The sequence below is a fragment of the Dasypus novemcinctus genome, chromosome 18 (genome assembly GCF_030445035.2).
Source record: "Dasypus novemcinctus isolate mDasNov1 chromosome 18, mDasNov1.1.hap2, whole genome shotgun sequence".
In the NCBI taxonomy this organism is placed as follows: domain Eukaryota; kingdom Metazoa; phylum Chordata; class Mammalia; order Cingulata; family Dasypodidae; genus Dasypus; species Dasypus novemcinctus.
Window position 1 is genome coordinate 75383108 of NC_080690.1, and position 27463 is coordinate 75410570.

At 41.9% G+C, this 27463-nt stretch overlaps 1 protein-coding gene across 2 annotated transcripts in view; it reads right to left on the reverse strand.

The window, feature by feature from the left end:
* LOC101442770 (zinc finger protein 665-like) overlaps positions 1-16641 on the reverse strand; it is a 52887-nt gene extending 36246 nt beyond the window's left edge. Inside the window, exon 1 of one of the 2 annotated variants that reach the window (XM_058279421.2) lies at positions 16458-16641. The gene's annotated coding sequence lies outside the window, so the exon portion shown is untranslated. The remainder of the gene's footprint in view (positions 1-16457) is intronic. The other variant, XM_012525836.4, reaches the window with a different exon arrangement.
* Positions 16642-27463: the final 10822 nt, after the last annotated feature.

Genomic DNA, 27463 nt, shown 5'->3' on the forward strand with positions numbered 1-27463 from the left:
CTGCTGATGGCAATCTCCCTGACTGATGTAATTTTAACCAGCTAACTATGATTTACCACTGCAGTAAAGTCAATGGTGACCAAAGTCCATAAATGGCACCTTGTATTACAGTTAGCCCAGTGCTTGGTTGACCAAACAACTGGGCACAATTATCTGGCCGAGTTGACACAATAGTCTAACCATCACTTGCATCCTCTTTTTCTTCATCAGTCTAGGTAAAGGTTTGTCAATTTTACTGATCTTTTCATAGAAACTTTTGGCTGGTTGAGTCTATTGCTTTTTGTTTTGTTTTCTATTTCATTTAACTTCACTATAATCTTCATTTTTTCCTCCCTTCTGTTGGCTTTTGGTTTACTTTGGTCTTCTTTTTTTAAGTTCTTCAGTTTTGAGGTTAGGTTTCTGATTTGAGTTTTTAAAAATTTACTGAAGTATATCACTCACACATAAACATACATAAACAAAAAGTGTGTAATAATAGTTGTGAACTTACAAAACAAACACACATAGCATCATACAGGACTCTCATAACTCACCCTACCACCAATACCTTGCATTGTTTTTAAACATTTTAAACTAATGATTAGAAACATTGTAAAAATATTACTACTAACCAAAGTATTTTCCCCCAATCCACCCTATTATTATCTTTATATCATTTATATATGAATATACATAAACAATAAGTGTATAGTAAAAGTTGTGGACCTATAAAGCAAACATGCATAACATTATACAGGGGACCCATACATCAACCCTCCACCAACACCTTGCACTGTCATGAGACATTTGTTATGGATTATGAAAGAATATTGTGAAAATCATACTACTATTTATAGTCTTTACATTTGGTGTATTTTCCCCCAACACACTCTATTATTATTTAAAAAAATTTTTTTTTATGACAGAAGTTGTAAACTTATAAAACAATCACGCACATGTGCAGAATTCCCAAACAACATCCATCTATCAAGATACCACACCATGGTAGAACATTTGTTACAGATAAAATAATATTATCTGATTGTTACCATGTCCATAGCGTACATTTGGCACACATTCTCCATACTGCCCCATTATCAGCACAGTACATCTTAGGAATAGATACAAGCATATTACATTATTACTGCTAATCACAGTCCACAGGTCACTCCAGTTGTATTTTTCCCATGCTTCTCCACATTCCCACCACCCTGCAATAGTGATGAACATTTGCTCTAGCTCACATAGGACGCTCTTAAATCTGTACCATCAACCACAATTCTCATCCACCTCTTGGTTTACTGTGCTATTCAGTTACTAGACTATTCTCTATCATTCTGTCAAATGGCATTTACATCCCTAGACTACCATTTTCAGTCACAACCCATTTAAAAACTAGTTGTTTCTCGCTATGTTACCATCTACCCTATACATTTCCACACTTTAACAGTAAAGCTAATTAAAACTTCTACATACATTAAAATTAAACATCATAAGTCCATCTCAGTCCTCTTATCTCCTTTAAGAATCCACCACCTACCACCAGGTCTTGAAGACATTTTCCAACAATTTCTTCTAGAAGCTTTATGGTTCTTGCTTTTATTTTTAGGTTTTTGATCCATACTGAGTTAATTTTTGGATAAGGTATGAGATAGGGTTCTTCCTTCCTTCTTTTGGTTATGGATATCCAGTTCTTTCAGAACCATTTGTTGAAAGGACTGTTCTGCCTGAGCTGTGTGGGTTTGACAAGTTAGTCAAAAATCACTTGACCACACATGTGAGGGTCTGTTTCTGAACCATCAATGTGCTTCCATTGGTCTATGTGGATGTCCTTATGCCAGTACCATGCTGGGGGTTTTTTTGTTTTAAGATTTATTTATTTCCCCCCTCTCCCTTCCCCTGCCCTGCTGTTTTTGCTGTCTGTGTCCATTCACTGTGTGATCTTCTGTATCTGCTTCTCTTTTTGTCTTCTCAATTTTTCTCCTCTAAGTGTCACTGGAGTCTGATCCTGGAGACCTCTGATGTGGAAAGATGTTCCCTGTCAGCTGTGCTACCACAGTTCCTGGTTTCTGTTGTGCTTCACCTTGACTCTCCCCTTCATCTCTCTTTTGTTGCGTTATGTTGCCGTGTGACTCACTTGCGCAGGCACTCACCTCACCATGTGGGCACACTTTCTCTTCTTTTTTCATCGGGAGGCCCCAGGGATTGAACCCAGGTCCTCCGAAATGGTAGGCAGAATCTCTGTCACTTGAACCACATCCACTTCCCAGTACCATGCTGTTTTTACCACTATGGCTAGGTAATAAAATTTAAAGTCTGGAGACCAGAGTTCGCTTTTCCTTTTTAAGATGTTTCTGGCTATTTAGGACCCATTACCCTTTCCAATAAATTTGATAACCACACTTTCAATTGGAAAAAAAAATGCTGAAGGAATTTTTATTGGGATTGCATTGAATCTGTATATCAATTTGAGTAGAAATGACGTCTTTATGATATTTAGTTTTCCAATCAATGAGCATGGAATGTTCTTCCAGTTATTTAGGTCTTCTTTAATTTAAAACTGAGTTAAGGTTTTCTGAATATAAGTGCTTTACATCACTGGTTAAGCATATTCTTAGTTGAGTTTTATCTGTCATATTTTATTTTCCCCACTCTTTTGATACTTTTGGTTACTTTCATTGATATAACCTTCATTTCTAGGCTCTCCTCCAGGCCTTTCTCTCCTGTCTTTTCTTTTCAGGCTCTAGCATACCCTTCAGCATTTCCTGAAAATCTGGTCTCTTGGTTAGAAACTCTCAGTTTGTTTATCTGTGAACATTCTAATTTCACTCTCATTTTCGAAAGAGAATCTTGCCAGATATAAGATTCTTGGCTGGAACATTTCCTCTTGTAGTATCTTAAATACATCAGACCTCCGTCTTCTTGTCTCAGTGGTTTCTGGTGAGAAATCAGCATTTAATCTTATTGGATATCCCTTATATGTAATGCATTTCTTTTCTCTTGCTGCTCTCAGAATTCTCTTTGTCTTTGACCTTTGACATTCTGATGAGTATGTGTCTTGGATTTTTTTGGATGGGAATACGTTGTGCTTCTTGGACAGGGATAGTTATGTCCTTCAATAGGGTTGGGAAATTTTCTACCATTATTTCTTTAAATATTCCTTCCGCCCCTTTTCCTATCTCTTCTCCTTCTGGGACACCCCTGACACATATGTTTGCACACATTTTGCTGTCATTTGTTCCCTGAGACCTTGTTCAATTTTTCCATTCTTTTCTTCATCTGTTCTTTTGTATGTTCACTTTCAGAGGTCATTTCTTCAAGCTCACTAATCCTTTCTTCTGCTTCCTTAAATCTGCTATTGTATGATTCCAATGTTTTTTTAAAATTTCATTTACTATGCCTTTCATTCCCATAAGAGCTATTTTTCTATGTATGCTTTCGAATTATTTGTGCTCATCCAATGTCTTCTTAATATCCTTAATATCTTTACCCATCTCATTGAACTTATTAAAGAAATTTGTTTGAACATCTATGATTAGTTGTCTCAACTCCTTTATGTCATCTAGAGGCTCTTCTTGTTCCTTTAACTGGGCCATATCTTCCTGTTTCTTGGTGTGGACTGTAATTTTTTGTTGATGTTTTGGCATCTGGCTTACTATTTATTCTGGGTGCCGTTTTTCTCTTTAGTTTAGGGCTTCCTGCCCTTTCTACCTTGTTGGCTGTGCAGTAGGAGCCAAGGATGTAGTTGGTGCTATAAGCTGTGGAGGTTCAAGCTGCCCTCATTGCCCCAGGAACCTATTAAGCTTCTCCCAACTTTCTCCTTTGCCAGGAGTAGGACAGAGTCACAGATGTGTGGAATAATCCAAGTAGTGCAGGACTAGACTGCAGTTGCCCAGAGAGACTGATGAGGCTTCGTGCCCCTTTCTCCCCTGCCTAGGGCAGGGATGGAGCTGCAGTTGTGGGCAGCAATCTATGTAGTGCGGGTCCAAGATGACGACAGTTGCACCGGTAAACTTCCAATTATTCAATGTGCCAGCCAAAGGTACCTGCGGTTATGTGGATAGGTTGGTGCAGGGCCTGCCAGTCTCCTCCCTGCCAGAGATGGGACTGCAGCCTAGGCTAGGGCTGCAGGGTGATCTGGGTGAAAGAAATCAGTTCCTATGTCACTGTGATTTTCAGTCCTGGCTTCCCCTCAGGCTGGAGGCAGAGACAAAATGTCAGCTACTGACCTCTTTTTGACTTGAACAGATTCTCACCCTAGGTGTTCCTACGGTTATTCCTTAGCCAATCAAGTCTACTAATCAGTAGCCAAAATTAGTGGCCAACAGTCTCCTCCTCCCGTTTTTGGGAAATGGAGATTCCAGTTCCAGGCACAGAATACCTCCTAGGGCAGTTTGTGCTGCCAAAGTAGGACAATCACCAGCTTCTGCAGCTGGGATGGTAATTTCCTGGAGAGGCTGGCACAGGTCCCCCCAGCTGCCTCCCTCCCAGAGGTGGGACTGGGGCTTAGGCTAGAGCTGCAAACTGATCTGGATGGAAAGAAGTTGGTCCCTACCAGCACTGTGATTTTCAATCCACCCTGCTTCCCCTCATGCCAGGCATGGAGTTAAGATGGCAGCTACTGGCCTCTTTCTAACTTTGACAGGCTCAAACTCTAGCTGTTCTCAGTATTATGCTTTAGCCCACTGATTTTACTCCTCAGTAGCTGATGCTGGTGCCCAACCATCTCTTTCTCCCCCATTTTTGGGAAGTGGAGCTTTCAATTCAAGCTGCGGAAAAGCTCCGCCTGTGCCTCCCGTGGAGGATGGGTAGCAGCCTCCGTGGCATGGAGCGCTCCACTTATGAATTTTCTCTGCAGATGGGTCGTCTCCTCCTTCCATTTCTTCAAGGATGTGGCAGGATGCTCTTCTGGTCTCCTGGAGCCCCCCAAAAGGTGCTTCAGCTAGCTCCAGAGAGCTCTGGGTGTTTCCTCACTGCCTGGTAGCAGGAACCGACTCTAGGAGCTCCTTATTCCACTGCCATCTTGCTGGTTCTCTTACTTGAATTTTTTTTTCTTTTTTAATGTAAGCATTTAGAGCTATAAATTTGCATCTCAGTACTTTCTTCACTGCATCCCATAAGCTTTGGTATTTTTTATTTTCATTTACCTGAAGATATTTCCTAATTTTGCTTCTGATTTCCTCTTTCCCCCATAGGTCATTTATGAGTATGCTGTTTATTTCCACATATTTGTGAATTTTCCATTTCTCCCTCTTTTATTGATCTCAAGCTTCATTCCATTGTGGTTGGAGAATATATACTTCATGATTTCAATGTTTTTAAATTTGAGACTTTATTTTGTGACCCACCATATATTTTGTGACCCAACACTAAAACAGCTACTGATTATGAGCATCTTTTCATGTTTTAAAAGGACCTGTGTATTGTTTTTGTTGGGTGCAGTGTTCTATATTTGTCTGCTAAATCTAGTTGGTTTAGTGAATCATTCAAGTCCTATATTTCCTCCTCTGATTCTTATGACTAGATGTTCTATCCATTATTGAGAGTGGTGTGTTAAGGTCTTCTACTATTAATGAGGAAAACTCAATTTTTCCCTTCAAATCTTTCAATATTTGCTCTTTATATTTTGGCGTTCTGCTGTTAGATGCATATATACTTATAATTGTTACATCTCCCTGGTAAACTATCCCCTTTAATATCGTATAATGACCATCTTTGTCTTTGTGAATGATTTTACTTAAAGTCTATTTTATCTGATACAGTATTGCCAAACCCCAGCTCTGTTTTGGTTTCTATTTGCATAGTATGTTGGTGAGCTTGCTGGCAAACAACATGCAGCCAGAATGGCCGCTGAGCATACACAATGGCTATCACAAAAGGCACCTCCCTTCTTCCTAGACAGCTTCCCGCCAGAGAAGCCCGCGCGCGCCAACTTCAAAACTACCTCATCCCATCAAGTAGCTGCTTCATATTATCCCAATCCCCTTAGCCTATCTATAATTGACGCGTCACCTCAAGCCCCCACCCCTGCCTACATAAGCTGTACCACTTCCCCAACAAACCAGACCTGCGCCACGAGCCTGCGTCTCCGGGGTGGTTACTGTGTATTTAACCTGGCTGTGTGATACCGGGGCCCCGTCGTCACTCACAACCCGTTCGAGAAGTTCGCCTCACCAAGGCAAAAGCTGTCTAGCTAACGGCCCAGCCAGCTGTATAGCTAACAGCCCCAGGGGCACGCCCACAATAGTATATATATTTTCCATCCTTTTTCACCCTCAACCTGTGAGTCTCTTGATCACAGCATATAGTTTGGGTCATGTTTTTATGCATTCTGCCAATTTCTGCCCTTTTGACTGGGGAGTTTAATTTCTTTACATTTAAAGTCATTACTAATACAGGACTTTCTTCTGCCATTTTACTATTTAGACTTTCTAATTCTTATAGCTTTTTTGTTGTTGTTAAAGATTTTATTTATTTCTCTCCCCTTCCACCCCGCCCCCCAGCCTGCCTGCTCTTGCTCTCTGTGTCCATTTGCTGTATATTCTTCTATGTCCACTTGTATTTTTGGCGGCACCAGGAATCTGTCTCTTTTTGGTTATGTCATCTTACTGTGTCAGCTCTCCATGTGTGTGGCACCACTCCAGGGAAGGCTGCAGTTTTGTGCAGGGCGGCTCTCCCTGCGCAGGGCCACTCCTTGCGCTGGGGGTACCCTTACACGGGGGCATCCCTGCACGGGCCAGCACTCCTTGCATGCAGCAGCACTGCGTATGGGCCAGCTCACCACATGAACCAGGAGGCCCTGAATATCAAATCCGTGCACTTCCTAAACGGTAGGCAGACGCTCTATCTGTTGAGCCACACCCGCTTCCCTATTTTCACTTTTGATATTAGTTTTTCTTTCCACTCCTCAGCCTGACTCATTTCAAATGCACTGTCTTTAAGTTCACTGTTTTTTTTCTTCTGCCAGCACCAATCTGCTCTTGACACCCTCCTGAAAATTTTTCATCGCATTTATTGTGGTCTTCAACTCTGGTAGCTCTGTTTGATTCTTCTGTAAAATTTCATTCTCTTTACTTAGACTCTCATATCATTCACTCATTATTTTCCTAATATCTTTGAGTACATTCTCTGTACTTTCCTTCATCTACTTGCTTCATCTTAAGGTAATTTTTTAAAAGGCTTTGTTGGGTATATCCATATTCTCATCCTCTTCATTGGTGTTTTCTGTTCTTTTACTAGTTCCTTTGGATGTGCCTTCATTTAATGTTTCCTTGTTTATCTTGTACTCTTTAGTTATACACTATACATTTCAAAATTTTAAAGTGTTAACTCTGGGAATGATTCCCTGGAATATCTATTTCTTGGTTTTCTAACCAGCTGTTGATAAGAGAGGTGCTCCTGAGCTTCAGCTGTCCTAGCAGGAAGGTCTGCCAAAGGCAAATCCATGATAAAAGGTGTTCCCTAGCTTTCCCGGCCTCTGTCTTATCCTGGGCTTTTGCTAATTAGTTGTTTTAGAATTCCTCTGTTTACAGGAGTTTGGCTGATGCTCTGTTTCCAAGCAGACAGACTACCCTTTCCCAAGTGCTCTTAGTCAGCAGGCCTTTGCCTATCTGCCTCTTTTAAACACCCTTCATTGTCTCTAGCTTCTTTTGTCTAGAGGGCAAATTCTAGGAAGAGAAGCACTCTGAAGAAACTTCAAGTCAGTATTTTAAAACCAAAGCAGGGCTAGGGACCCACAAAGGCGGTAAAGACTAGTTCCAGTGTGTGCTAGGGAATGGTTCAGAGAGGGTGCCCAAAACTTCTCTCATGGCTCCCTAAAACTCAGCTTTCCTGGACTTCCCAGCAAATGCAGCCCTTCAGCTAACTGAACCAGCAGTCCTGAGGAAGTACTGCATCTTAAATTCTCTTCCAGCTGTGCTCCTGTCTGGAGAAGGGTGAAACAACGGCTGTCACCACTTTGACTGGGATGGGTGAAAGAATACTTTCCCACAGAGCTAGACACCCTACAATCTGAATTCACTATTCAAAAGCCATGAACAGTGATGTACCATGTTCACCTGTCTTTTTGGGGAAGTGGATTTTGATGTCCCCTCCTGTCACCAGCAAGCTAACCATCGACTGGAACCGAAGACACATTGCCATGACAATGTGGGATGGGTGCCAGTAGCTGCTGCTCAGAGAGAACAAATTACTCTGCTTTATTGTAGTTCATCATCCTTTTCCTCCTGCTCTTCCCTGGACACTGTAGTGTTCTTCTGGCCTCCAGAACAGTTCCTTCCTGTTTTAATAGTTTCTAAATAGCTGTCTCAGACAGTTCCTACCTGTTTAATAGTTGTTCCAGACAGTTTCTGCCTGTTTCATAGTTGTTTTGGGAGAAGGACTGAGTCCTGGAGCTCCCTATTCTGCCATCTTCCGTACAAGTTTTTCATGACTTATCTTTGTTTTGTTTTATTAAGATGGGGCAAGACTACAACCTGTGTATGCTTACTGAAATAATTTTGTAAAGGTAAAAACTGATGATGCAAGTAATGGCATCAAAATAGCAATGTAAGACATCCCCTGGAAAAACTCCCCTCAGATTCAGCTAATTCAAGGACAAATCTCACTTGCTTAGAACTCTGAAAGATGATAAAGGACTCTACAAATGCTGAATCAAAAAAGAAAATAATCAACAAAAACAAGTAGGGAATTTCCAACCTGAACCTGCCAGTCTGTACCCTTTCCCCTCATTCAGTACCACGTAGCTTGGCCATTGTGCAGAGGGAGCAGAACTCGGGGTTCCTGCTGTTGCAGATGCAGACTACAGAGTCACTCTCTGCAGTGAATTGGAACCCCACCCACATCCAGGCCAAGGAACCCAAGTACTCAGAGACCCAGTGTGGAATGCAAGTTGCTGAGTTGTACTTCATGCTTCATAAAAAGGGTCCCTGGGTGGGGGGAGGGGAAGGAGAAACTGTAGCAGAACTGTTGGCAAGTAGGGCACACTCTCAATCCAGTTTCTGTTGGCTAGACCACATAAATGAAAATTGACTTCTCTGGATTGACCCACATTTCTAGACTGGTACGTATCAGGCTCCCCAGGGCAGTATACCATGAGAGGAAAGAACCTGGAGGCAAAAATCCTCACAAAAACAAACAAACAAACAAACAAAAAAGCTGGTGTGGGGGAGTGAACTGCTCTAAGACAGGATGGGTCCCAGAAAAGTATATGGAGAAAGCAGCACTGAATAAGGGAGAAAATTTAAACAAATCACAGCAGCTGGGTAAAAAATACTGCAGAAAAACAAATGGAACAGCGAGATTTCCAGAAAAGGAACAGAAGGAAGGAAACATCCCCCTGTAGGTGAAACAACTGTACAAAAGTGCAACCTTAAAAGTACCATATACCATGACAAGAATCAAATGAAGAGGAGCTGAAAAAATCTGAACAGTTAATCACAGACTACTCTAAAGGTTCAGAATAAGTTGCACCAAATGTCAAAGAAGAGCCTTAACACAAATCCAATCAACAATAAAATCCTAAATAAAACAGGGAGAAACTGACCTTCAGAATGAACTCAATACAATAATCAGATGCCCACATACCAACAAAAAATTACAAGTCATACTAAGAAACAAGAAAATATGGCTCAAAGGATCAAATAAGAACTTTAGAGGAAACACAATTTGGAATAAATAACCAAAGAACTTTAAACAAATCAACTAAATCAATTCAAAGAAAGGAAGAAAAATATGGATATAGAACAAAACGATAGTACGAAGACAATGTGTGAGAATAAAGAAGGATTTGAAAGTATAAAAAGAAAAAATCAATTATGGGGATGAAAGGTACAATAAAAGATATTAAAATAACGAGGCATACAACAGCAGATATGAACAGGCAGAAGAAACTGCCTGTTCTAACAAACTAGGAAACAGGACAATAGAAACCACACAGGTAGAAATCAGAAAAAATAGAAAAAAATTGAGCAATGTCTTAGGGATATGAGTGACAGTATGTAGGGTACAAACATATGTGTTATGGGTGTACCAGAAGGAGAAAAAAATGGAAAGGGGGCAGAAAGAATACTTGAGGAAATAATGGCCAAAATTTCCCAACACTTAAAGACATAAATATACATGTCCGAGAAGCATAATGCACTCTAAACATAATAAACTCTAATAGAACTACTCTAAGACACATCTAAGCAAAATTCCAAATGTCAAAGACAAGGAGAAAAATTTTAAAGCTGCAAGAGAAAGTGATTAGTCACATACAAGGGATAAGACTAAGTGCCAATTTCTTATCTGAGACCATGGTTGTGAGAAGATAGTGGTATGAAATATTTAAGGTACTGAAAAAGAAAATCTTCCATCCAAAAAAGTCTTTATCTGGCAAAATTGTCCATCCAAAGTGAGGGAGACTTCAGCTGAGGGAGTGTAGGCAAGTTCATGGTGCCACAGCGGCTCCAGACTCTCCTAAGCAGTAGGTTCACCTTGGTCCCATTCCCCACCCATACCTGCACTTACTTCCTCCCCCTCCACTGCTGCTGTAGTTCTGGAGGGCTGATACGCTACCTCCTAGTCACCTGGTGGCTTCCATTGGGTCAGCAACATGAAGAACCCACCACAGTGCAATACTGGAGCCACCCAACCCATTGTGCACCCAGCTGACAAGTCAAGCTCCCACCCATGTCCACTGGCTGGCCTGGGAGGGACTAGGCATAGCCCAGATGGCAAACCTGCTGCAAGCATGGGCTGGGCTGGACTCCACACTGCAAGCAGGTGGCATCATGAGCTAACTTTCCTGAATAAGTGGTAGATAGTCTTCCAGCAGACATATCCACTAGCATTTATTACAGTTGGGCCAGATTTGGAAGTGGAGATGTCTGTAAGATGGTGGTCAGCATAGGATGGAACCCATACTATAAAAAAGTCCGTGGAAAATTACAAAAATAATAACAAAAACAATGCATAGAACTCCAGTGCATTCCCATGTAGGACACAGATTAACCAACTATTAACATTTTGCTACATTTGGAAACTCACATTATACATACCATCAACATGAGTTTCTATGGGGAAATCCTCCATGTGGCCATTGTTGGCTACCTCAAATCAGAAAAGAACTTTGACTCTTTACAGTCATTTATTTCAGCAATTCAAGGTGATACTGAGGAAGCTAAGAAATGACTAGAATTACCAAATCGTCAAAGACAATGTCTTCTAGGTCCCCGAAAACAAAATAATGAATGGCCACTGTTGAAAAATTGAAAAATCATCTTATTTATTCATTCACTGTTTTCTAGTATATCACTGCTCATACAGTCTCATGTTAGCTATATTTTTAAAAATCATTTTCCTAAAGTTGTGAATTAGTTTAAGCAGTACAATGTAATTACTACATTATGCTTCAACTGTTAAATCCATCATGCCACAGTACTAAAGAGAGTCACTTAAAAATCAAGATTTTTTTATGTAATATTTTGATTAAAAATTCTTTCAAAGTTTTCTAAAATGTAGCACTAGAAAAACATTTTAAGTTTCTTATAATGGGAAGTGGACTTGGCCCAATGGATAGGGCATCCACCTACCACATGGGAGGTCCGTGGTTCAAACCCCAGGCCTCCTTGACCCGTGTGGAGCTGGCTCATGCACAGTGCTGATGCGCGCAAGGAGTGCCCTGCCACGCAGGGGTGTCCCTGCATAGGGAAGCCCTACCCGCAAGGAGTGCACCCTGTAAGGAGAGTCACCCAGCGCAAAAGAAAGTGCAGCCTGCCCAAGAATGGCGCTGCACACACGGAGAGCTGACGCAACAAGATGATGCAACAAAAAGAAACACAGATTCCTGGTGCCGCTGATAAGGATAGAAGCAGTCACAGAAGAACACACAGCGAATGGACACAGAGAGCAGACAATTGGGGGGGGAAGGGGAGAGAAATAAATTTAAAAAGAAATTAAAAAATCTTTAAAAAAGAGTTTCTTATAATGGAAATAAAATTTATAAACGTCACATCAGGGAGTGGATATGGCTCGAGTGGTTGAGCCCCTGCCTCCCACACAGAAGGTCCCAGGTTCGTTCTTGGTGCCTTCTGAAAAAAAAACAACAAGCAAAACAAATGGAAAAAAAAAAACTTAGGGGAGCTGATGTGGCTCAGTGGTTGAGTGCTGGCTTCCCACATACGAGATCCTGGGTTCAAGCCCTGGTCCTTGGTACCTCAAAACAAAACAAACAATAAAAGACATATCACTAGTTTGAGATAAGATGTATGATTCTCAAGGTAAAATACCAGAATGTATGTACTTCTATAGTACATGCAGTGAAGCAAAGAAGGCCTGTAGAAGTATATGCATTAAAAAGAAGTTTGGGGGAAACGGACTTTGGCCCAGTGGTTAGGGCGTCCGTCTACCATATGGGAGGTCCGCAGTTCAAACCCCGGGCCTCCTTGACCCGTGTGGAGCTGGCCATGCGCAGTGCTGAGGCACGCAAGGAGTGCCGTGCCACGCAAGGGTGTCCCCTGCGTGGGGAAGCCCCACGCGCAAGGAGTGCGCCCATGAAGAAAGCCGCCCAGCGTGAAAAGAAAGTGCAGCCTGCCCAGGAATGGCGCCGCCCACACTTCCCGTGCCGCTGACGACAACAGAAGCGGACAAAGAAACAAGACGCAGCAAATAGACACCAAGAACAGACAACCAGGGGAGGGGGGGAAATTAAATAAATAAATAAATCTTTAAAAAAAAAAAAAAAAGAAGTTTGGTAGTTTATTATAAACCTAAGAGGAAAAAATCCAGACTTTATGTTTTTGATACCTGTGCATTAATTTTTTTGCATTAATATATTTTATTAGACATGAAGACTTGTGAAATTTCATTTCAGTCATTTCCTTAATGAGGTGAAGTCATTGTACTGTTCCTTTTTTTAGACTTGACTCAATTATAAAAGGTCTTGACTCTCTCCTTCCATTTTTTATTTGTATTTGAAGACAAAGAAAAACAAGTGTTTTTCACATCAGTTCTCATTTTTATGTTTACGTAGTTCTAATTTTTCTACTTTTTAAGAAGAGATATGCTCGTTCTTCAATATTTTTTTATTTGTCCTTTTTTCCTTTAAATGACTGTCAGTGTCAAGTTTTTTATTTTTATTTTTTCCATGTAGAATAACTTACAACTATATACTTAAGGGAGATTGAATCTGTCGTTACCATTCCATTCTGTTACTACATGAGCAGTGATTGTCATGCATAACTGCAGTGTACTTTCAGGGAGAAAAAAAAAACTTTAGGTTCCTTCAAGATTTATTTGAACATATAGCAGTTGATTTATATACACTAGTTTCCTAAAGAACACAAAATGATTGTGATTCCCCTCCCCTGAAAATATTAGTCAATTAAACTATTAAAGAACTAGAGAGTTATTTTTCACATAAATATGTTCCTGAGAAAATCTGAGCTCTGTAGTTGTATATGTTTAATGCCAGTCTAAAGAGTGCCTGTAGCACGGAGGGAAAGCATAACATTATGATAAAGTTCTTATTAAATAATTTTCATCTCATGCATTTTTTCTTCATGCCAATTATGAATTTTTTGGAGGGGGGCCATTTGAGCCTTTTTGTTTATATTGGCAGAAATGTGAAACTGATATTTGGGAAATTAAGGTTACAGATTGCTTTGGGCCCCTGAAACAGTACATTGTATCAGTGTTTACTTTAGCACCAGATTTGCAGGAAAGGAAGGGCAATATACAAATGATAATTTTAAAGGTGAAAACAATTCATTATAAATCAGTTTTCCCTAATATGCATAAATTAATTAAAATAAAGAATAGAGAAAAACATCTAAAAGTCACACTGGATTAGGAGGAATATGGAAAAAATCTGTTGGCTGTATTTTACTTTATGGTATATGGCAAACAAAGCAGTTTGGCACTTTTCGTTTTTTAATAAAAATATTTAGAAAATGTAATGTTAAAAATAAAATACTTGAAAAAAAGATGCTCAATTATGAAGTAGAGTTAAACGAACATGCAAAGTGTAAAAGCAGATGTGTTTTTGTTTGAATAGCTTGCTGCTAATCATGTCCTCATAAGTTTATGAAAGTTCTTTGATATTTTATTGTTGCCTTGTGCTTTTTAAATAGCCACAGCTTTTGAAAATCTGACAGTAAGCTACTCTTTAGAGATTAGGTAATTGCACAGACATTTTCAAAAGTTTTATATGCAGAATTTATGTATTTTAAGAAATTACAGTCATACCATTTTGATTAGTATGAATGTTTCCAGGGATTGGAATAAATCCTGACCAAGTTAAAAAAAAAAAAGGGAGGTTGAGTTTAAAATATTCACAGATAAACAGAAACTGAGAGATTCATCAATAAAAGCAATAAAGCATGTATGAGAATGTTGTTAAAAGGGGGAATTTTTAGATCATGTATGTATTACTAAAATAAAAACCGAAAGATAACACACCTAATGTAACTTATGGACTATAGTTAATAGTACGATTTTAATATTCTCACATCATTTGTAACAAAGGTATCTCACTAATGCAAAATATCAACAATAAGGGAGTATATGGGAACACTGTATTTTTTACATTTTTCTGTAAACCTACAACTTCTATAAAATAATTTTTAAAAAATTGATAATACAATGGCAGAAGGATGTTCTCCTGAGACTACGAGGGGGCCTGGGAACTTGGGCACAATCCCAGGGTTAGCAACAGCCAGAGCACGGCCAGAACATCCCAGTCAACAGCAAAGCAGAGCACACAGGTCTGAGGCAAGGGGAAGACCCAGTTTGGGAAGACCTCTTCCCCGGCTTCCATGGAGAAAGAAACAAAGGTGTTTTCCTGAGAGAGAAGATGAGGAAGGAGAAGTTGGACTTCTAAGGGGCACTAAAGGAAAAGGTAGGGAAGAGAAGAGTAATGAAATGGCAAGAGGAACTGGGATGGGAATATGAAGTGAGACCAGTCAGTTTGGGTTTGGGTTTTCCTCCAATTGTGATCAGCAACATGCGGGGAGACAGAGGAGCCAGAGGTGGATAAAATGATGATGTGAGGGAGAAGCAAGGAAGTCGGGACATGAAAAAGAATGATTACATCAGGCCTTTGATTGGGGGGCCTTTGGGGCATCATTTGATCGCATGACTATTAGTGACTGAAAGTGGTTTGCTCTCAGCAGCATTCAAAACAACCTGGATGAGACCCAGGAGAATATTCCACCTTTTTACCAATAGTTTTAATCCAAAGTAATGACAAAAACACTGCCACAAAGTAGAAGCTACAGGGGTACTGACTGGATGACTGAAAAGGTTAAAGTGATAACTAGTTCACACTCCGGCTGATGTTCCCAAGTTTCGTATTTCAAGAATAAAGTTCAATCAGAAACTCAGAGAGGTGACCATCTGGGGTGGGAGCCTGAGCAGACCCACTTTGGCAGAAAAAGAGTCTAAACACAGCAGAAACTGAGAAGGCTCCTGGCTGACCAGATCCCTCAAAGGAGAAGTTCCTGACAGAGAAAGAGGGAGGGAGTAAAAAAGATCTATTTATCTCCGAATCTTCATATTCTGCCTTTATCCCAATTGTTTTCATTATGTTGGAGGACTGGGGCTCATCTAAGATTCTAATTACAATCCAGCACCAATTCCCAGAAAACTGCTACACAGAGACACACACTCAATTGAATAAATCAATTTAGGGATTATCTTTTCTCTAGATTTTACTTTCTTTTCTCCCTCTGCTTCTTTCTCTGGCTCAATCTTTCTTTTTCTCTCTCCAAGTCCTCCTACTCCATCCTATTGCCCTGATTTGCCCTCATTCTGCCTTTACTCCCCAGATGTACAAACTTTTCCCATCTCCCTCCCCAACTCCCCTCTGCTTGCACAGTCACCGGTAAGGACCCGACGTTCCCTGCCCAGGAAGAGCACTTCCCACTGGAGCACTGGGGATGTAAACAACCACGTCAGGCGGCCAGTGGGACGCAACTTGCGCAGAGGAAACACGGGGTCACGGAACAGGTGCGGGTCACCTTCCCAGAGCCGGGGTGAGGGGCCTCCCCAAGACGTGGGCTGACCAGGGGGGCGAGGGAGGCCCGGGGCGACGGCAGAGGCCTCGAGGCAGGGGCGGCTCAGGGGGAGGGGTGGAGCCTGCAGAATCCCAGCACCCGGAGGATGCTGCGCTGCAGTGATTCGCCTTGAGGACCCGAGAGAAGGGCGAGGACGCGGAAGTGGGAGGCGGAGGTCGGTCGCGAAAGGCGAGGGCCCATCTCCTGGGTGAGCACTTTACCCCGGCAGACGGCTGGAGGTAGGGGTGGGCAGACGGTGGGGGGAGTCAATTAAGTGGTAAAGCAGGAAAACCAGGAGGCGGGCGGTATCTACACTGCACGAAATCATAAAGGCCGGAGCCCGGAAAACGACTCAAAGAAGTCTTAACCGGAAACGGACGCGGCGCTCGTGATACCCCAGCGCAGCAACTGAATTTGGAGCGTCTCACGGCAGCGCCGACTCACCGGGTGCGGGGATTTTAACGCCCGGAGCGATCCCTGGGCTTCGCATGTGCAGGACGGGGATTCCGGGTGCCCCAAATCCCAGGTTTGAACCAGAAAGTCAGACACTCTTTCACCCGTCCTTCTGCACGATCCGCTTCCGGGTCAGCCGCCATCTGCGCGTGCGTGGGGTCAAGGGTTTGCGAGAAGAAGGTGAGCGTGGAGGCGGCGGGGATGGGGCCCGCGGGGGCGGGGCCTCGCTTTCGTCCGGCTCTCGGGAGTTTGCGGGCCAGTTCTTTTGCCCAACGGAACCTGGCCCTCCGCTTGTGAGTCTCTTACATATCCTGGGGGTGAGGCAAGGCCGGGACCTCTTTTTTCGAGGGATTCCTTTTCGCAGTGTATGGTGAGAAATTGGAGGTCCTAGGAGCCCAGGCGTTTTAAACGGTTTAAGCTATCAGCTCTTTTGGGGGCGAGTGGATACTGTGAACCGCGAGGAAGTCGGGAGTGACTGGGCGGTCCGGACTGTGGGTCCTCGGTTTCCTCTCGGGGGCAGAGCAACCCAGGGCTCAGTTGAAGAAACTGCATGGGGCCAAGACCTGAGCTGTGGGACGGGAGGGCGATAAGTTGCTTTAAAACAGGAAAAATTAATGCGTGTATAGATGAAAATAAATTTTTGTTTACATTTAACATGTTTTTCTATCCCGCACTTCTTGCAGTGAATTTAGATACGTTGGAGGCAAACTGGTTGGCATTACGTATTTTGCTTAAGTCATTAATTACTAAATATATTTAGTATTTTTGTCTATCTGTTGTTATTTGGAAGAATATTTTTAATGTGAATAAAAAATTAGATATGCATTCGTTTAATTTCAGTTTTATTGTTTTGCACTAAAGCAACAGCAGGGTGGGTAGTCCTTTTTCATTCAGGTTTGAAAAATCTAAAGTTCTTGCAATTTCTTAGGAATAGTTTTACTATCAGATTAGAATAGTAAGTATAATAACCAGTTTCTTAATAATCAGTATCTTACAGATAAAAACTTTTTAAATAACTTAAAATGGACTTTTCACAAGTAATCACTATATATCATTCACTTATGCTTAATAATTAAAGCAAGTATATTACTCTGAAAGAAATATAGGAAATCTCTCCTTCGTATAATACACAGGGGCAATATTCAAGTTGAAGGGGGAAATTCCCACTTATTTTTATAAATATATCCATATATAATCATCTACATGATAGATGAGGAAACTTATGATGTCTCCCACAGGTCAGATATACATTTCAGTTCGTCAGAAATACCTGATAGGAAAGTGGATTTGGCTCATCTGATAAGAGTGTCCGCCTACCACATGGGAAGTCCAGGGTTCAAACCCAGGGCCTCCTGACCTGTGTGGAGCTGGCCTATGCATCAGCTGATGCACACAGGAAGCGCCATGCCACACAGGGGTGTCCCCCACGTAGGGAAGCCCCACGCATAAGGAATGCACCCCATAAGGAGAGCCACCCTGTACAAAAAAGCGCAGCCTGCCAAGGAGTGGCACCGCACACATGGAGAGCTGACGCAACAAAAAAGAGACGCAGTTCCCCAGTGCCGCTGACAAGAATACAAGCATACACAGAACACACACAGTGAATAGACGCAGAGAGCAGACAACTGGTGGGGTGGGGGAAGGGGATAGAAATTTAAAAAAAAACACCTGACAGATGACCAGCAACCAATGAATGGATAAACAAACTGGTGTATTCACAGGCTAGAATATTATGCAGCTGTAAGAAGAAATGAAGTTGTAAAGCATTAAAACATATGACAACATGGATGGACCTGGAGGACGTTATGTTGAGCGAAGCAAGCCAGAAACAAAAGGACATATACTGTATGATTGTGTTACTATGAACCAAATATATTGTGTAACATATTTTATGATTCAAAAAAATTAATGTATCCAGTACATTTAATTTAGAAATGTTTTAATCAACTATTTTCTTTTTATTTTTAAATTGTTTATATTTTCGGTTATTAAGTGAATAAAATAAAGTTTAAAATTTTAAAAAAACATACAAACACCTGATAGAGTGATGTGGCTCAAGTGGCTGGGCACCTGCCATGTCCATAAGTTCAGTTCCCGGTGCCTTGTAAAGATGAGCAGACGCATTGAGCAGGGAGCAGGTGTGGCTCAAGCGGTTGGGCACCTGCCTCCCACTTGGGAGGTCCTGGGTCTGGTTCCCAGTGCCTCCTAAAGAGGACAAGCTGACGACAAGCAGACAGACAGATGAGGGAGCCATCTGGGGGAGTGGGGAGGGGATTTCAACAGCAGGGAGCAAATGTGGCTCAAGCAGTTGAATATCTATTTCCCACAGGGGAGGTCCAGGATTTGGTTCCCAGTGCCTCCTAAAACAAAACAAAAAAACAAAAAACAACTCGGGAGCCAATATGGCTCAGTGTTTGAGCACTGGCTTCCCACATACAAGGTCCCTGGCCCCCAGTACCTTAAAATAAAAAAAACCAAAAACCCTTGATACCTATAGCTTCTTTATTAGTAGGTGACATTTCAATAAAACAAAAATGACCCCTACAAGTTCCCCTAAGAAATATGCTAGCATATCTGCAATCATGATGGTTTTAGGGCCATAGAGTACTGGTCTACTTCCATACCTCCAAATATGATATGCCAGGAGAATATTGAGACCCAATGTGAGCCATTCTGCTGCACAAAGAAACATGACAGAAGATGGATTGAGGTACATTTTAAGTACAAGAGCATTCAGATTATTACACTGTTCTATAGGATTCTTTTAATCAGCCTTGAGTTCATCAAATGCTAGAAGGTGCCAGATGGTGAAAAAGAGAAGCACAGCAGTGAGCAGCAGCACCAGTGTACAGCAGAAGTCTGCTAAAGTGAAGGGCCCAAAGGATGAGCATTGGGCAGCACAGGGCCCTTGAGAGATCAGATATGTTAATCTATGTTTTCTTTGTCTGTTACTGAATGTTTTGCAGCAGGTGCAGATAATAAGGCTACTAGAACATGTACTCTTTCAGACAACTGAAATTTCAAGATGATATCCAGTACAGGGCACCATTCTGGCTTTCCCAGAAATAATGCCAGTGTTTCCAGTTTTAAGGGTTTGGGGTTTTTACCCTAATATTTTACTGAAAATTTTTTATCCCTCCCCTTGTGGCTTTTTGTATGCTGTCTGCTCTCTGTGTCCATTCGCTCTATGTTCTTCTGTGTCTGTATTTAATTATTTCCTTCCCCCTTGCAGCTTGCTTGCTGTCTGCTCTCTGTGTCCATTCGCTGCGGGCTCTTCTGTGTTCTCGCTTGTCTCTCTTCTTTTTGTTGCATCACCTTGCTGAGTCGGCGCTCTGCAAGCCTGCCTGCACAAGTAGGCCCCAGGACACGAACTGAGGGCTCCCACATAGTAGATGGGAGCTTATCTGATTGTGCCACAGCTGCTTCCCTGAAAATTAACTTTTAAAAGTAGTTAGTTGCTTGAATGTCAATGGATTTAAACCTTGGAAGATGAATTTCTATTGAGGAAGAAAACAGTAAGAATCCTGAGGCTCATAAAGGAAAGGTGAGAGGATCAGCCCTGCTCCACCCCACCTCCCCACCTCTGGGTTCCCAGGTGTGAGTTTCTGTTCTCAAGCTCTGCGCACTCCAACCAAACCTACTTTGAAGTACACTCATATTAAAGAGCCAGGGGTCAAGGGGCTCCTGATAGCTGAACTCCCCATTAGTTTTCCTTTACCCCCTCCTCCCCTGACATGGGGACTCCAACTTACCTTCTTCATCAGATATTCTGTTCCCATTTAACACATGCTTGGTAATTCTCCAAATTGACTAAAGTGATTCCTCTTGGACCTATGCCAGATATATTAGGAGCCCATAGATGTTGTCTGAGTAAGCCAAGTCCGTCACCACTGCTTTGGTTCTGTTTTCCCTGACTCAAATTTCATCCGCTCTGACTTGAATTCTTATTAAAATCTCCTAAACTGCTTTTGAGGCATACTTCACCCTAGCCAAATCGTTCTGCCCATTTTTGCCTGAAGTATTTTAAATATGCCACTCCACTACCCAAAAAGTCATATAGTTCAACTGATAGCCTTTCTTCTCAGGATTTAAGGTAAAAACAGGGAAACGGACTTTGGCCCAGTGGGTAGGGTGTCCGTCTACCATATGGGAGGTCCGCGGTTCAAACCCCGGGCCTCCTTGGCCCGTGTGGAGCTGGCCATGCGCAGTGCTGATGCGCGCAAGGAGTGCCTTGCCACGCAAGGGTGTCCCCCGCGTAGGGGAACCCCACGAGCAAGGAGTGCACCCATAAGGAGAGCCGCCCAGCGTGAAAAGAAAGAGCAGCCTGCCCAGGAATGGCGCCGCCCACACTTCCCGTGCTGCTGACGACAACAGAAGCGGACAAAGAAACAAGATGCAGCAAATAGACACCAAGAACAGACAACCAGGGGAGGGGGGGAAATTAAATAAATAAATAAATCTTTAAAAAAAAAAAAAAAAAAAAAGGTAAAAACACAAAACTGGTCTTCAGTGTCCTGCAGAGTTTGACATATATCCAGCTCCACTGGCTACAGAGCCATTATTTTTCTCTCTTATGATCTTGATTGATAATCACAAAAGCTGTAACATTTAATAAGATCTTCTCACACTTTGCAACCTACCTGATTCCAGGGAAATTTTAATTTATTGTCTAAAATTACACACTCTTACAAGTTTTCATTGTCCCCAAATTATTAAGAGCCCCAATTTTTAATGGTTTCTCAGACTCTTGCAACATTTAATGGAAATTACAAAAAACATTCTGGCACACCAATGTTCATATTATTCATAATTGCCAAAAGGTAAAAGCAACCCAAATATCCATCATTGGCTGAATGAATAAACAAAATGTGACACACACATAAAATGGAATATTATTCAACAGGAATAAGGAATGTTGATGTCATAGCAAGGATGAACCTTGAAAACATCATGTTGAGTGAAATCAACCACATAAAATGATAAAATATGATCTCACTTATTTGAAATAATTAGAGGGAAACGGACTTGGCCCAGTGGTTAGGGCATCCGTCTACCACATGGGAGGTCCGCGGTTCAAACCCCGGGCCTCCTTGACCCATGTGGAGCTGGCGCATGCGCAGTGCTGATGCGTGCAAGGAGTGCCGCACCACGCAGGGGTGTCCCCTGCGTAGGGGAGCCCCACGTGCAAGGAGTGCACCCGTAAGGAGAGCCGCCCAGCACAAAAGAAAGTGCAGCCTGCCCAGGAATGGCGCCGCTCACACTTCCCATGCCGCTGATGACAACAGAAGCGGACAAAGAAAAAAGACGCAGCAAATAGACACAGAGAACAAACAACCGGGGGAGGGGAGGGGATTAAATAAATTTTTAAAAATCTTAAAAAAAAAAAAATTAGAATATGGACATTCATTGAGTCAGAACACAAGCTACCAGGAGCAATGTGTGGGTATAGGGAATGGGATGTTAATGCTTAATTGATACAAAGTTTCTATTTGGGATGATAGAAAAGTTATAGTGATGTATAGTGATGGCAGCACAACATTGTGAATGTAATTAACACCACTGAATTTTGTACCTCCCACATATTGTAGGTTTCTCCAGGCCACTGCATTTGTTGGGATGCACAGAAAAATTATGTTTACACTATCCTGTAGTCTATTAAGTGTGCAATAGCATTATGTCTTTAAAAAACCAAACTTACATACCTTAATTTAAAAATACTTTATTGCTGGGAAGTGGACTTGGCCCAGTGGTTAGGGTGTCTGTCTACCACATGGGAGGTCTGCAGTTCAAACCCAGGGCCTCCTTGACCCATGTGGAGCTGGCCCACGCGCAGCGCTGATGCGTGCAAGGAGTGCCGTGCCACACAGGGGTGTCCCCCGTGTAGGGGAGCCCCCCGCGCAAGAAGTGCACCCCTAAGGAGAGCCACCCAGCGCGAAAGAAAGTTCAGCCTGCCCAGGAATGGTGCCGCACACACGGAGATCTGACACACAAGATGACACAACTAATAGACTCCCAGTGCTGCTGACGAAGAACACGCAGCAAATAGACACAGAGAACAGACAACTGGGGTGTGCGGGGGGAAGGGGAGAGAATTAAAATGTTTTTTAAAATATACTTCATTGCTAAAAAAGGCTAACCATCATCTGATCCTTCAATGAGTCCGTCTTTTTGCTAGTGGAAGGTCTTGCCTCAATGCTGATGGCTATGACTGATCAGGATGGTGTTTGCTGAAGATTGGGAGAGCTGTGGCAAACTCAAAGTAAGACAGACATGAAGTTTCCTGCTTTGACTGACTTCCTTTCACAGAATATTTCTCTGTAGCATGCAATGCTGTTTGATAACTTACTACCCACAGTAGGGCTTCTTTCAACATTGGAGTCAATCCTTTCAAACCCTGAGGCTGCTTTATCTAAGTTGATTAATACTCTAAATCCTATGTAGTCATTTCAACAGTGTTCACAGCATCTTCACCAGGAGTAGATTCCATCTCAAGAAACCACTTTCTTTGCTTATCCATAACAAGCAACTCCTCACCTGATAAAGTTGTACCATAGTATTGCAGCAATTCAGTCACATCTTCAGACTCCACTTGTAATTCTAGTGTTCTATTTCTAGATGTGGCTATTTCTACCACATCTGCAGTTTCTTTCTCCACTGAAGTCTTGAACCCCTCACAGTTATCCCTGAGAGTTGGAATCAACTTCTTCCAAACTATTGATGTTATATTTTGACCTCTTTCCATGAATCATCAATGCTCTTAATGGCATCTAAAATGGTAAATCCTTTCCAGAAGGCTTTGACTTTGTCTAGATCCATCAGAGGAATCACTATGGCAGCTATACCCAGACAAAATGTATTTCTTATGTAAACCTTGAAAGTCAAAATGACTCCTTGACCCAAGGGTTGCAGATGGATGTTGTGTTAGCAGGCATGAAAGCAACATTCATCTCATTGTACATCTCTGTCAGAGCTGTTGGGTGACAAGGTTCATTGTTAAAGAGGAGTCATATTTTGAAAGGAAATCTTTCTTTCTGAGCAGGTCTCAACAGTGGGCTTAAAATACTCCATCAGTTATGCTGTAAACAGATGTGCTGTCAACCAGACTTTGTTATTCCATTTATACAGCACAGGCAGCGTAGATTTAGCATAATTAATAAGGGCCCTAGGATTTTCAGAATAGTAAATAACCATTGGCTTCAACCTAGTGACAGCCACATTAGCCCATTACAAGAAAGTTGGCCTGTCTTTTGAAGCTTTGAAGGTAGGTATTGATTTCTCCTCTTTTGTTTTTAAAGTCCTAGATGGCATCCTTTTCCAATATAAGGACAGTTTCATCTCCACTGAAAATCTTGTATTGTAGCCACCTTCAATTACCTTAGCTACATCTTCTGGAAAACTTGCTGCAGCTTCTACATCTGTACTTGCTATTTCACCTTACACTTGACTACAATGGAAATGGCTTCTTTTCTTAAACCTCATGAATCAACCTCTGCTAGCTTCAAACTTTTTTCCTGCAGCTTCCTCACCTCCTTAGCCTTTACAGAATTGGAGAGGTAGGATCTTGCTCTGGATTAGGCTTTGGTTTAAGGGAATGTTCGGCTGGTTTGATGATCTATCCAGACCACTAAAACTTTCTACATACCAGCAATAAGCTATTTTGCTTTCTTATAATTCATGCATCCACTAAAATAGAACTTTTAATTTCCTTCAAGAACTTTTCCTTTGCATTCACAACTTGTCTGTTTGGCAAAAGAGGGCTACCTTTCAGACTATCTTGGTTTTTGGCATGCTTCATCACTAAGCTGAAACATTTCTAGCTTTTGATTTAAAGTGAGAGATGTCTGACTCTTCCTTTCACTTGAACACTTAAAAGGCCACTGTAGGGTTAATAATTGGCCAAATTTCAGTATTGTTGTATCTCAACGAATAGGGAACCTAGGAGAGAGAGAGAAAGAGGAGACCCATGGGTTGATAGAGGAGTTAGAACACATGTAACATTTATCATTACATTGGCTGTCTTTTATGGGCACAGCTCATGGCACCACAAAATAAATTACAATAGTAACATTAAAGATCACTGATCACAGATCAACACAATAGAGATAATAATAATGAAGTTTTGAAATAGTGTAAGAATTACTAAAATGTGACAGAGACATGAAGTGAGCACATGCTCTTGGAAAAATGGTTCCAACAGACTTGTCACAGGGTTGCCATAAACCTTCAATTTGTTAACAAACGCAATACCTGTGAAGTGCAACAAAGCAAAGCACAGTAAATGAGTATGCCTGTATATTGCATTTATTCAAGTCTTTCTTTTAAATTTAAACTTTATCCATCAAAACCTGTACATTTTATTAAACTTACTTAAACTAAAGCACATTGTTTATGTTATCATGAATTGCATATTTATCTCTATTACATTTTCTTACCACTTTTTTTACTGGCTTCTAGGGCAGTGTTGAATTTTCAGCTTTAGCTGATTGCTGAAGAGTGCCATTAATTCCAACATCATATCTGTAGAGTCTCTTAAAATTCTCTATCAGTGATACTCCTAATTGGCAGCACATGAAAGCACGTGAGGAGTTTTGAATATTGCCATGACTGTGCCCTATTCCAGGAGTCTTTGTCATAAATGTCAGGGGAAATGACTAGAACCTTATACATTAAAATGCTACCTTGAGAAAAAGCAATCTTATAAAGTCATACAAATTACAAGTAAAGAGAATGTTGTCACTACTTTCCTAAATGATATTCTTATTTCCCTACCTTAATTATCTATAAATTCCAGTACATTCCTGGGTAGTAGTGGTGCTGTGAGGGAGAGATTATTCTTGACTTCTTTCTGACTTTAATGGAACTGCTTCTAACATCTGACCATTAATATAGAGGTCTATATTGGTTGTTGATGGATGCCACACATTGGAATTAATTCCCTCATGGTGTTAATGTGCTGAGCATTGATTTTTTTTTCTTGAGGTACCAGGGATTGAACCCAGAACCTCATACATGGGAAGCAGGTGCTCAACCACTGGGCTACATCCACTCCCCAATGAGAGTTCATTTTTTTGGTTCGTTTGTTTTTAGGAGGTATTGGGGATAGAACCTGAGACTTCGTACATGGGAAGCAGGTGCTCAACCACTTGAGCTACATCTGCTCCCCAAGATTAGAGCCTTTTGATTCATCTAGGTAAATAAGGCATGACTCAGGTTCAATCCCCACGCCCTTGCTGGGTCTGATATACAGGGACACTCAAGATGACACATACAGAGAACTGTTATTTTTCATCCTGCCATGTGAAAGAAAGGAGAAGGCTCAAATAGTTAAGACCCCAGGGAGACATGCCTCCCTAATAGCTTAAGGCTACCTTGGGAGGAGAGCCAAGCCTGATATAGGAAGCCCTGAGAGGCAAGCCCTATGCCAGCCCACAGCTGAGATCAGGAAGACACTGGCCCATGGAGCTTCAGGAGGAAGAGGAAGCCCAGAGTGGAAGGCTGGAACCCAGAGAAACCACCTACCATCTTGTTTCAACAAGTGGCAGCTAACTTTGGTGAGAGGGTTCCTCTTCTGGTACCCTGAATTGGGACTTCCACAGCCTTGAGACAGTAAGCTTTTAACGCCAAATAAATACCCTCTATAAATGCTAACAGATTTCTGGTACTCTGTATCGGCACCATTTTGGCAGACTAATACAGGGACATTTGGTATCCTTCCAGGTCCCCTCTCCAGGGCACTTGGAACTGGTCTACACCCCTTTTGGTGGTCGCTGGCCTTGTTTTAGCTGGGAAATACTGGCTTGGAAAATCCCTGTCTTGGGTGCCCTTCTCGGAATTTGACCACCAGGCAAAAGGAGCTACAGATAAGGAAAGTAGTTATTGAGTTGAAGACCAAACTGGGGCCGAGGCTGATCAGTAATTGTTACCCAAGGGTAGCCTCCTCAGTGGGTAACTGCAGAGAATGGTCCTTAAAGTGATCACCCACAGAAGGGCCACACCATTCCAGAGCCAAAGAACCAGAATTTGGGGAAAGGGCCCAGGAAAGTACATTTTTTTGAAATGCCAAGTGATGCTTTCACAGAGTGGAACTCAGGGAGAACCAGTGTGGTGAAGCATCTCTGATAAAGGACTAGAGGACAGGGCTTCTTAAGTCTGGAGACCATAGATCCCCAGAGAACCCAAAGATGGGCTCTGGGGCCAGGGGAAAAGGGTGGGAAGAAACTGTGAACCTACTAGAATTATGTATACTTTTAGGAGGGAAAAGACCAGGATTTTCATCAGATTCTCAAAGGGACCCATGATCCCAAGAATGAAGACCTGTTGCTATATAAGCAGGCTTAGAGCTATAGCCATATAGGCCCCTCTGTACTTCCAAAAGACCCTGTTCAATATTTACAGAATAAATGAATTACATAATCACTATTTTCCATTTCTCTGAACTTGTCAAAACCCAGTTAACTTATAATTGTGGGAAACAAAGGCATGCTGCTTCCATAGTAGCAAGTTACTTTCTGACCACTGGGTCATGCTGTCCCTAGAGATATATGTGCAGGTGGCTAATCTCTCAGGGAAACATAACATTCCGGCAGAACCAGGATTGAATGTACGAGTAACCTGGGCAACAATATTTATGAATATATTTGTTTCTATAACATAATAGAACATCTTGAGCTTTAGTTACTATCTTATCCACTGTGCACTGTGTTTTTAAGAATGAGGTAATGGGAATAGTTAGCTAGAATAGTTGCTGGTTCTCACGGTTGCTTGGGGTATATAAAGAAGCCCCTGATATTAATAAACTTGTCTGATGAGCTTGAGGCTTCAATGCTCTCAGATCCCCTGATCCCAATCTCTCTTTATCTTTCATTCCCGATACCCTTTGGGTCCGCGACTCCGACATATAATTCCCCCAGGAAGCCTTCTATGTCTCCACATCCCATCCAAAGAAGGATGGGTGCCCCCCAGGTGTTCAATGGCGATAATGGCCCTACTGTGGCGGG